The 11,796-nt window shown below is 39.2% G+C and overlaps 1 long non-coding RNA gene across 3 annotated transcripts; it reads right to left on the bottom strand.

Annotated features, from left to right (window-relative positions):
- Nucleotides 1-6,792: 6,792 nt before the first annotated feature.
- LOC104604771 (uncharacterized) lies at nt 6,793-9,848 on the bottom strand. 3 transcript variants are annotated; one of them, XR_016076232.1, is made up of 8 exons: nt 9,644-9,848; nt 8,613-9,304; nt 8,172-8,503; nt 7,996-8,084; nt 7,470-7,910; nt 7,275-7,378; nt 7,075-7,165; nt 6,793-6,992 (listed from the first exon to the last, which is right to left on the bottom strand). It is a non-coding gene; the product is annotated as an uncharacterized LOC104604771 (long non-coding RNA). The 3 variants fall into 3 exon arrangements; XR_016076230.1 differs by having other exon boundaries at nt 7,275-7,910; XR_736468.3 differs by having other exon boundaries at nt 7,275-7,910; nt 8,368-8,503.
- Nucleotides 9,849-11,796: the final 1,948 nt, after the last annotated feature.

Genomic DNA, 11,796 nt, shown 5'->3' with positions numbered 1-11,796 from the left:
GGCCGCGTCCTCCTGCGCTCAAAAGTAAATAGGACCGAAGATCGACTGATTAGGTCCCTAAGGCCTTGGGCACATACAATAAAATGACCCGTGAGTCATTTCCATCTTGGTGTGTTCTTACAATAACTAACCCAATGTGGACAACACTACGCTGAGACACACAACAATGATCTCATGCACAACACACGTTCACCCCTATTGGCCGCGTCCGACCACGTCCAAAGGTGAATGGGCCCAGAGATTTCCACCTCAGTGTGTTCTTTTAATAATCCACCAAAGTAGCATACACTAGGCTGGAACGCACACAATGCATGCAAACCACACATTCACCCTTATCAGTTGCGTCCTCCCATGTCCGAAGGTGAACAAGCTCGGAGATTAGCTAATCAGGTCCCTGAAGCCTCGAACACATACACTAGAATGACCCGTGAGTTATTCCATCTCGGTGTGTACTTACAATGATCCACCAAGGTGGCATACATTAGGCTGGAACGCACACAATGCATGCACACCACATATTCACCCCTATCGGCCGCGTCCGCCTGAGTATGACAGTGAACAGGCCAGGAGATAGGCCGATTCGGTCCTAGAGGCATCTGACACATACACTAGAATAACCATTGAGTCATTACATCTCAGTACGTGCATATAATAATCCACCCAATGTGGACTATACTACATTGGGACACACAAAATTGATCCCATGCACAAAACACGTTCACCCAGAGATAGGATGGTACAATCCCGAAGGCCTCCGACACATACATTAGAATGACCCGTTAGTCATTCCATTTCGATATGTGCATACAATAACCAACCCAATGTGGACTACACTAGGCTGGGACACACAATAGTGATCTCATTCACAGCACACGTTCACCCCTATCGGTCGCATCCGATGGTGAACGGGCCCAAAGATAGGTTGATCCAATCTCAGAAGCCTCCGGCACAAACACTATATTAACAGTTGAGTCATTACATCTTGGTATGTGCATACAATAATCCACCCAATGTGGACTATACTAGGCTAGGACACACAACAGTGAACTCATGCACAACACACGTTCACCCCTATCAGCTGTGTCTGATGGCGTCCAAAAATCAACGGGCCTAAAGATAGGTTGATCCGGTTCCAGAGGCCTCCAACACATACACTATAATGACCCATGAGTAATTCCATCTCGGTATGTACATAAAATAATCCACCCAATGTGGACTACACTAGGCCGGGACACACAACTTTAATTCCATGCACAACACACGTTCACCCCTATCGGCCCCGTCCACCCGCATCCGAAGGTGAACGAGCCGAGAGATAGGTTGATCTGGTCTCGGAGGCCTCAAGCGCATACACTAGAATGACCCGTGAGTCAATCCATATCGGTGTGTGCTTACAATGATCCACCAAGGTGGCATAGACTAGGCTGGAATGCACAAAGTGCATGCACACCACACATTCACCCCTATCGATTGCGTCCTCCCATGTCCGAAGGTGAATAGGACCAGAGATCAACTGATCAGGTCCCCGAGGCCTTAGGCACATACACTAGAATGACCGGTGAGTCATTCCATCTCAATGTGTTCTTACAATGATTCACAAAGGTGGCATACATTAGGTTGGGATGCACACCACACATTCACCCCTATCGGTCGCATCCGCCTGCGTTCAAAGGTGAATGGGCCCAGAGATAGGCTGATCCAGTTCCGAAGACCTCTGACACATACACTACAATGACCCGTGAGTCATTCCATCTCGGTATTTTCATACAATAACCAACCCAATGTGGACTACATTAGGTTGGGACACACAACAGTGATCACATGCACAACGCACGTTCACCCTTATGGGTCGTGTCCGACCACGTACGAAGGTGAACAGGCCCAAAGATTTTCATCTCAGTGTGTTCTTTCAATGATCCACCAAGTGGCATACATTAGGCCGGAACGCACATAGTGCATGCACATCACACATTCACCCTTATCGGCTAATCAGGTTCTTGAGGCCTCAGGCACATACATTAGAATGACCCATGAGTCTTTCCATATCGGTGTGTGCTTACAATGATCTACTAAGGTGGCATACATTAGGTTGGGACACACACAGTGCATGCACTCCACATATTCACCCCTATCAGCTGCGTCCGCCCGAGTCTGAAGGTGAACAAGCCTGGAGATAAGTTGATTCAGTCCCAAAGGACTCTAGTACATACACTAGAATGACCATTGAGTCATTACATCGTAGTATGTGCATATAACAATCCACCCAATGTGGACTATAATAAGTTAGGACACACAACAGAGATCCCATGAACAAACACGTTCACCCATATCGTCCGCGTCTGAAGGTGAATGGGCCTAGAGATAGGATGGTTCGGTCCCGGAGGCCTTCGACACATACACTATAATGACTCGTGAGTCATTCCATTTCGGTATGTGCATACAATAACCAACCTAATGTGGACTACACTAGGTCAAGGATCAAAAAATCATTACGTATTGGCCCATATCCGCCGATACGTATCGTATCGGGCCCTTCCCAATACGTCCCTACAGGGGTTGTATCGGGTTAGGGCCTGGTTCAAAGGGCAATCGGGACTTAAACCAGCCCCTCTGAACCAAAATTGAAAAAAATAAGTGGAACGTAAAAAAAAAGGGCCAATACGCCCTATCGGCATATCAGACAATATCGATACTTTGAACCTTACACTAGATTGGAACACACAACAATGATCTCATGAACAACACACGTTCACCCCTATTGGCCGCGTCCAACTGCGTCCGAAGGTGAACGGGCCCAGAGATAGGCTGATCCAGTCCCGAATGCCTCCGCTACATACACTAAAATGACCTATGAATCATTCCATCTCGTTATGTGCATAGAATAATCCACCCAATGTGGACTATACTATGCTATAATGCACATAGTGAATGCACACCACACATTAATCCCTATCGGCTGCATCTGCCCACGTCTGAAGGTGAACAGGCCCGAAGATAGGCTAATATTATCCATGAGGCCTCTGGAACAAACACAAGAATGATTCATGAGTCATTCAATCTCGGTATGTACATGCTCATATGGTGACACAGTCAACTCCGTGTAATCATTATGGTTATAAATGAATCCTATAATTTTATACTAACGTTCCTAATTGCACTGAAGTTTTTTCGGACGTGGTCTTCCATAAATTGTAAGATTATTTCTGTTTAGTAAAAAAATTGACAATACAACACAACACACATACACATAGACACACTAAAATCTTAAAAGTTAAAGAGAGGGGAAACGACAAAGTCCTAGCTTAATTTATTATTTGAATTGAACAGCTTGTAAATTTCATAATCATATTATAAGATGCACAATTATGATAAGATTTTTCTGAAAACAACTTAATATTAAATTGGAACAACTGGGATTTATAATTTAAATTGTGAATGACTGATGAATCACATTTTAAGTATTAAGATTTCTTGAACATTTATACTGGACATTTAAGAGAGTGAATGCCTTTAGAACCCTTTACATGGTTGAAAAGAACAAAGAGAAGCAATGAGAGATGCTATCCTATAAGTAAAATGACTTCATTGTATTCATAGGCATTAGGATTGTAATAAACAAAAAATTGTGACTGTTCATTTTAATTCCACAATGAAGTAAATAATTGACTCCCCGGAGTAACTATAGCTAATCCATCACCCATGACTGTTGTATAATATTCGTTAAAGTTCTAACAAAATCATGTCAATATTGGGTTACCCTTGTATAACCATGTTCATGCTTTGAAACGACAACATTGTCAAATTCTTCATTCCCTCTAAAGTGAAACAACTGGCTAGCCGATGTTCCTCAAAATTCTTTGATTGCAAACATTACTTTACCATCACAAAGAGGAAAATTAAATAAGGAAGAAAAGAATAAGAAGTTGTAAATGAATATTCATTAAGGTTCTTTAATAGGTTGCATGCAAACATGATATAAATGAATATACAAGATTTTTAGCTGACCAAAAAACAAAACCTAACTTAAATTGGGCAACTGAATAATCGCAATATGAAAATTTATGCTTCTTTTTATTAGGATCAATTCGTAATGGTGAGGTAATACAATGTTGTAAGACGTAATAGCATGTATTATTTGGGAATGCATTAAGATGTCAAGTACAATGCTATAAGAGGTAATAGCATGTATTACTTGAAAGGCAATAAGATGTTAAGTACAATAATGTAAGAAGTAACACAATGTGTAGATTTCTGGTAGTCTTGTTTGCTTGGAGTTTTAAATTTTAAGGGTAAATTTGTTAAACTACCCTTATGGTTTAACTAATTAACTAAGTGTACCCTTACTGTTTGAAAATTGATTGATGCTACCCCTATTGTTTCTAACAATTGTTTAAGCCTTACAAGTTCTGTTAAACATGGACAAAAAATTTAAAATGCTCGTTTTACCCTTTTGTTTTTCCCCTCTCTCATTCACTTGATCGTCCATCAGTGGATGGTCATTAATTTCCCCAAGGAGAAAATCTAGGGCACTCTTTTGTTTTTCCCCTTTCTTCAGTCCTCTTTGAATGCGAAATGGCTCCAACCTCCAAACAAACAGTCTTCAGTGATGAAACAGGGGAAAGAAGGAGAGAGAGAAAGAGAGAGGCTCTCTTCTTTGGCCTAGAAATAAGATCTAAGGGGGCTGAGGAAGAAAGAAGAGGGAAAGAAGATGAAGAACAAGACTGAGGAAGAAAGAATTGGGCATCATCGTTCGTCAACAACATATTGAGACTCTCCGATCGTCAAATCTTAGAGTAAGAAAGGATGACATTTCTCTAGAAAAACCATCGAGATCTCCATCCCTTAGCGTAATTCGTGCACTTATAAAGAAGCTCGATGACATTAACATCAGATCCTATCTCCCTTCAGACATTGTAGCCGGATCCACTGTAAGTGGTAGTAGAACCCCTCGAAAAACTGCTTCTCATTGCGAAAATATCCAGTGACCGATCCTTGATCCTAGGGCTCTCTAGCAAGATGCAACATAAGGGACGCATTTCCTTTACCCGCATTCCGATCTGCAAATTCAAATTCAACAATCAAATCTCCAACTAAAATGAAAGAAATTGAAAACCGAAGCAAAGAGTGTTTGTATATTGGATCCCTCAATCATCGGCTACATCCTAAACCTCCGACACGAGAAGATGACAATGTTTCTTGCAAAATGGATTGCGGCTCCAGCAGTGTTTTAGATCAAGATGAATTAAATAAGATCTCGACGGTGAGTAGTGGGGTTTGTCTCGTTCAGCTTTGATTGGGTAGAGTTTGCAGGTTGGTGGGCACATACCCATGTTTTTTGGGAAGATGTTGTGTGGTATGACCATTTCTACTAAATCGCGGTTCCATTGCTCCAGTAGTGTTTCAGTTGTCACTGTCCTCAACCTCTAGGTACGGTGTGGATACGGTGCAATTGCTCCCGCTGATTTAGTGTGACGGAGATAGCGGGATGAAGGGGACGAGCGTTGGAGAAGAAAGGGGTGTCGAGTTGAGAGGAGGGGGCGAGGGTAATATTGGGTTTTAAAAAAAATGAAACGTCATGTTTGCATGGGTTTTGACGAAATATTAATGGATGTTAAGGGCAAGAGTAGAGCTAAACAATTGTCAGAAACAATAGGGGTAGTGTTAGTCAATTTTTAAACAGTAAGGGTACACTTAGTCAATTGGATAAACCATAAGGGTAATTTAAGAAATTTACCCAAATTTTAGTATGCTCTCTACATCACTATAGTGTTTATTCTATATTTCTACCACCAAACACTCAACAATTTTGTTTAAGTAAAAAGCTGAAAAAGTGCATAGTAGATGCTTCTTTGCCAACCACATCAAGCTTTCATGGGATCCCAAGGAATTGATTTTTAATGTCTCTTGTCATGTTATGAGATCCAAAAAGAAGTATCCCAAAGCTGCACATGTCACTCATTTCAAAGATTATTCTTCGTTGTCCTACCCTAACAAATAAACCCATAGTTGATCAAATAAAGGAAAAGACTCACGCTAACTAGATAATAAGTATAGGGGAAATGAGGATAATCAAGATCTTGAAAAAGTATAACTATCATGCCCAATTAATGAGGTGTAGCATACCTTCACATGATGTATGGGCATTTTACCTTAGTTTACCCTAAAGTAGTTGCACACTGATCTCCCATCGAATAACTCTAATCATGTCCTATATTTGAAAACACATAGCATACGAGTTTGCATAGATGGACATCATAAATATCAAATCACAACCATAATAATTAGTATGCGCACCGATGAGAAATCAAACGTCACCGACCTAGACAGACAATCCATATACTTGATAACAAAAACACTATAATCATCTCCACCTTTTTGGCAGTGAGCCCAACCGACAGGTTCATGAGGCCACCCACCAATGCCACTAACAATGTTATCGAGAATCGTCTTGTAAATTTGTTACTATCTTGCGATAAAAATATAACAATGTTAGAATGCCAATTTAATAATGCAACCTCACGAGACTTATATAATGCTGAGGATGCATACCATTCTATCTGCAAACAACCTATACCCCATGGATAGAACTATGCGAGTGAAGCCTCTTCTGTACCAGATCAATGACCAATAGTTGCCAATGAGAGTGATCATTGATGGGTATGAAGACTTTCTGCACCCGCTTCTTCGCAATTGGTTCCAACCATGGTTTTAGCTTCGCAAACATCCCATTAGTTGCAAATCCCTAAATAGAGGAAACCAAAAATATGCACAAAAGCCAGGAGTCAAGGAAATTCTTTAAGGCTACCTTACGCAGGTATTGTTACTAATCATGTATCCGACCCTAAAAGGTTGGTGAATCTAATCATAAAAGTAGTACAATCATGTTGGAAATGCAAAAAAGGGTATTTCACTTGAGCCACTACAAGCACATACTAAAATTTTATAGAATTCTGCCTCTGTGTCTTCAATAGGCTGCCATATGCATCTATAACCTACACAAAATAGTGATAGTGAGTTAACAAACCATCAATAACCAATTACAATGAATAATTAAAAAAAAAAATGGGTACTTACCTCATCAGACAACCAACCATTCATCTTAAAAAGGGGGAGGAGGTTTGCTTCACTTAGTGAAACATTATCATTCTTAAGCACATATACTTCCCTACAAAAAAATACAAAAAATACAAAGGATATTCAGAAAATACATGGAAATGGTAGGTAGCTTTGGTGCATGACTATTGTTGTTATATGAACCAAGAAAGCATTTTTACTTTCGAATCTCCTTGTGCAAGAAATTATGCACCAATTGCAAATCTTCAGCCATCATTCAGTCTTTTTGAGCAAATGTTACCCACGCTGACGGCCCACCTACCACCTGTGACAATATGCAAAAGCACGAGTAACCAATAAATGTTGAAGGTTGAATGAAACATACCTTACATAACCACGTGAAAAGCCATACTAACTCATTGGTGTGAGCTGCTGCAATGGCAAATTCCTTAGCCGCCTTCCCAGCGTCATTAGGGGGCTGAAAAGGGGAAACAACAGCACTACTAGGAAAACGCTTATGCTTTCCCACATTATTCCACCTTCTATATACATTCTTCACCCATGACTGGGGTGAAACTATCTCACACAAAAGAGGAATGCTATCCCTAGGATCGGGTGAGGTAATGAATCCTCATTCAGTCTTGACGCCTCTCCCACACATTCATCTTTAGCAGGTACAACTAGATCTATGTGCACAAGGAAGGCATCGGGATTGATGCCATTCACTATCAATATCCCATGTAGTCAATCAACGTCTAACCTCAAATGACCAATTTTAGTACCATAAAAATCTGCTCGGGCTGCCTTCATACAAAGCTGCTCAAACTCAATAGATTCAACACAGTGTGCACACACACCTTGCATCATCAAGATCACAACACCAAATTAGACATGTAAAGAAAAAATCGTAATTTCAAAAAATTCCTATTAACTCATACATACCATTGTTCTACCCCAATATGAAATAGTGTCATACGGTGCCCTGTGTTTGGCCCAACTTTGGTCGGAACAACATCAATGGACAATGAGGCCTACAATCCAACATATTTAATAATAATTAATATGAACAAAATTGTCAATTATGTAATTAAAATGAATGATGCATGCTTACAACTTACAAGGTTGTATGAATCACAAAAAGGAGTTTGCGTCTCTCCACCATCCCCAGTAGATAATATCGGGGCACTACCAAGTAGCTCCAACTCATAATCGGCTGGGGCGAGGGTATCAACCACTTGGAAATATAAATAATGTAAATGCCTAGACTATTAACAATAAACGGAGGTGAAGTGAGAGTATCAATCATATACTAACCGTTCCAATAATTATTTTCTGAATAAACTTTACTGTTGAAGCTACCGTTGTACCCCATTTTGCCCCACTTCAATAGCCGTAGCCTAGCAGTGGGATTTGATGGCCTAAATACTATACTGTTCTCACACAACCACGCCTGCAATAGAATTACATCCAATTAGAGATACCAATAGTAAACTATTTTCTTCCATTACACATAAAACAATACATGACCATCAAGAAAGGCTTGAGTCACAAGTACACACCATCATAACATCAACACAGCCAAATAATGTGCCTGAAAAGGACTGTTGACTGTCGTTCATAGGCTTGCTTGTGCATCCAACACAATTAAGGGCATGTACAATGAATTGATGCACACACCGTGCCCAAGAATATTCGGATATGTGTGTCAGATCATTGATAAAACTAGCCCACACAAGGCTCACACAGCCCCCCCTCGTGGAAACAAAGCCGACCCAAATAGGTGCAAGAGAATCACCCTCACCACATCTTCTATTGATTCATTTGATTCCTCATGCACTATACTAAGGACCTTATCCTTCATTGTGCTCAGAAGCAGTTGCGTGGAGGAATCACCGCTAACTCCAAACAAACTACTAATGAACTCTGAAGAAGGCAAGTTGGTGTCTATGATCACTGGATGTCCTTCTAACCTCAGTCCCAATATTAGTGCAATGTCTCCGTTGGTAAATGATATATACTCACCACCTAAATTGAATGTCGTGGTCTCTGAGTTCCACCGTTGTACCATCTCCATGATAAGCACCTTATCAAAAGTGCTTGGTGGAATGTCTAGTAGTTGTCCAAAGGGGGTGGCCTTAAGAGCTTCATTGTGCTCTCTCCTTAACCGCAAGTTTGAAATAAAGTCATTGAAGCGTTTTGATGAACATCTGGTGCAAACTCCCCTCGATGCCATTGGTTTCAAAATATTTACCTTCAACAAATTGTAAATACACAAAACATTTGCCATCAAACAATAAAAAAACATACATACAAGATACTGAACATGAAAAACATGGACTGTGGATGGGGTTTGAATGCGAGTGTGGGTTACAGGATACACACTGGAATGTTGGGTTGGTTCAATCAGATGCAATATTTTAGAAAAAAAAAACAAGGGATGGACAACTAATTTTTCCGATGTAAAATTATAGGCGAGCAACTTCGTAATCCAAAAGATATTTCAAAATCACTTATTTCGTCCAACAACAAGATATTCCCATTTTTTTAACATTGCAATATGAACTTGAAGCAGCCAGTTTAATTGAAATACCTTGTTTCATTGTAGTCCGGGGAAGAACAGAAAGTTCACCTCGGTGTCAGTCTTTTGTCTACGTCTGTGCAACAAGCGAATGTCGACGAACTACTGCAAAAACCGAGATGAAGAACGCCGGTGATTGGAAGAACAGAAGGGCATTGGGTCGGTTGGAGGCCGGAACGAAAGTGAATAGGATGGATTTACCGATTAACGATTTGGGTAGTTGGTTTAGTTGAGTGGGTAAATAGGGAGGAGAGAGAAACTTTAAATGTTTTACATTTAATCATAGGATGTTAAATGAGGGGTATTTCTGGGTTTTTCTATACAGGGGCAAAAGTCATATTGTAAGGAGCATTTTCAGTATTCACTTGTAACATTAAAGGACCGGGATGACGTGGATATAGGCCAATGGAATTGAGGGAGATTTGTAATTGAAAAGAATAAAATTTTGAAGTTTTTAAATGATTACAGTGCTTTTGAAAATATTTTTTAAGGAGAATAACGGTTCAGCCCAGAGTCGGAATTTATAGGTTCAAAGTACAGTTGGGATGGGTGTTAGCTCGGAATTAATGTCAATTCACGGGCGAACATTGGTGTATAAAATAGGGGTTTATGAGATTTTAAATGTTTATAATTATGCCCATGCCTGGACGGTAAATCCCCCATAATAAAATGGCGTGGACAACTCAGAATTATTCTTTAAATATATAAAAATAGATGTGATCAACTTAAGGAACTTTGTCCTCCAACAATATGGAAAGGAAACCTTGCCATTTTACTTGGCTTTCATGCCGGCAAACAAAAGCGGCTTTTAATTTGGAAACTATGTTTTTTACAAATTTCAATTAGCATTATTCAAAAACAAAATTTTGAGCTTGGGTCTGAAAGGCCTACTCCAATCTAATAAATAAAACTCAATCATCAAAATTAAAAAGAAAAAAAAAGAAGGTTGTATTGGCGTCAAACTGGAGATATATTCAAAGCCAAAATTATAATTAAATTGATATTTAAGTTTAATTTATTTTACATTTTCTATGTTTTCATTAGCATAGTCCAACTCAGGCTTAATTTTTAAGTTAAAAAAAAATAAAGAAGAGAAGAAAGTGAAAATACCATGGCTTTGTTTGGCATCCGGTACAGCCTTCTAGATTGAAACCTTTGCCACTCTTAGAAACCTTTGCCACATTTAAGAGTTTAAGGGAAAATACACATGGACCTTCAGCCTTCAGGCCACAAGACTGAGCTGAAACATTCCCTACAAAATTATAGATTGAAATATAAAACACGGTGATGAATAAAGTGAAATTAAACTAGATAAAATTCAAGTAATTACTAATGACAGAATTCTTTCTATAAATTGTTTACACCATAATGTGCCCTATCTATGATAAAATACTATGAATGATAAATTGGGGTGAGTCCGTCCCTATCCATACTATTTTGTAAATGGAGACCATTCATACAAAACAAATGCTACAAGAAAATAATATGGATGATAAATTGGGGTGTGGTCTGTCCTTATCCATGTTATTTTGTGGAGGGGGACCATCCACACAAAAGAGAATGCCACATTCTACTATGGATAGGACCAAAATAGTCCCATCTACGATATATTCGCACTATCAAACACCCTCTTGGATAGTTGAATCATTTGAATTATCACCTAATAGGCTTATAAACGGAGTGAATTCAAATCAAATCAAACTATATTCATATTCAGTTCCAATTAAAGAACAATTTATTTGAATTCAATTCGATATCCATTATATAATCAAAACTTCAAACTAAATTTGAATTCAATTAAAGAATCATTATTCAAATGATTTCGAATTCTACCAATGTATAAACATTAAAAACCCTAATTCTAGATATTATTAGATTAAGTAAGAAACCCTTCCGATGTGTGGCCTATGAACAAGAAAAAAAAAAGAACTTCAAAAAAAAGCTAAAACAAGAAAAAATACCTAAAAATTTTAAGAAAAGTGATAAAGAAAAGAATAGAAAGTGACGACAAATAAGAGAGGAAGAGAGCTTGGATGGTTCCGATCAACGTAAGCCAAAGTTTGAATGTCCTGAAACGCCGTGAAACCTTAGCCATGCATGAATGAATTCGTATGCTTGAATAACACTCTAATGCTTCTCAAGTGAGGTACTAAGATACTAATTCT

The sequence above is a fragment of the Nelumbo nucifera genome, chromosome 1 (assembly GCF_055504915.1).
Source record: "Nelumbo nucifera cultivar China Antique chromosome 1, China Antique-T2T, whole genome shotgun sequence".
NCBI classification, from domain to species: Eukaryota; Viridiplantae; Streptophyta; class Magnoliopsida; order Proteales; family Nelumbonaceae; genus Nelumbo; species Nelumbo nucifera.
This window is presented reverse-complemented; position numbering and strand designations above follow the sequence as displayed.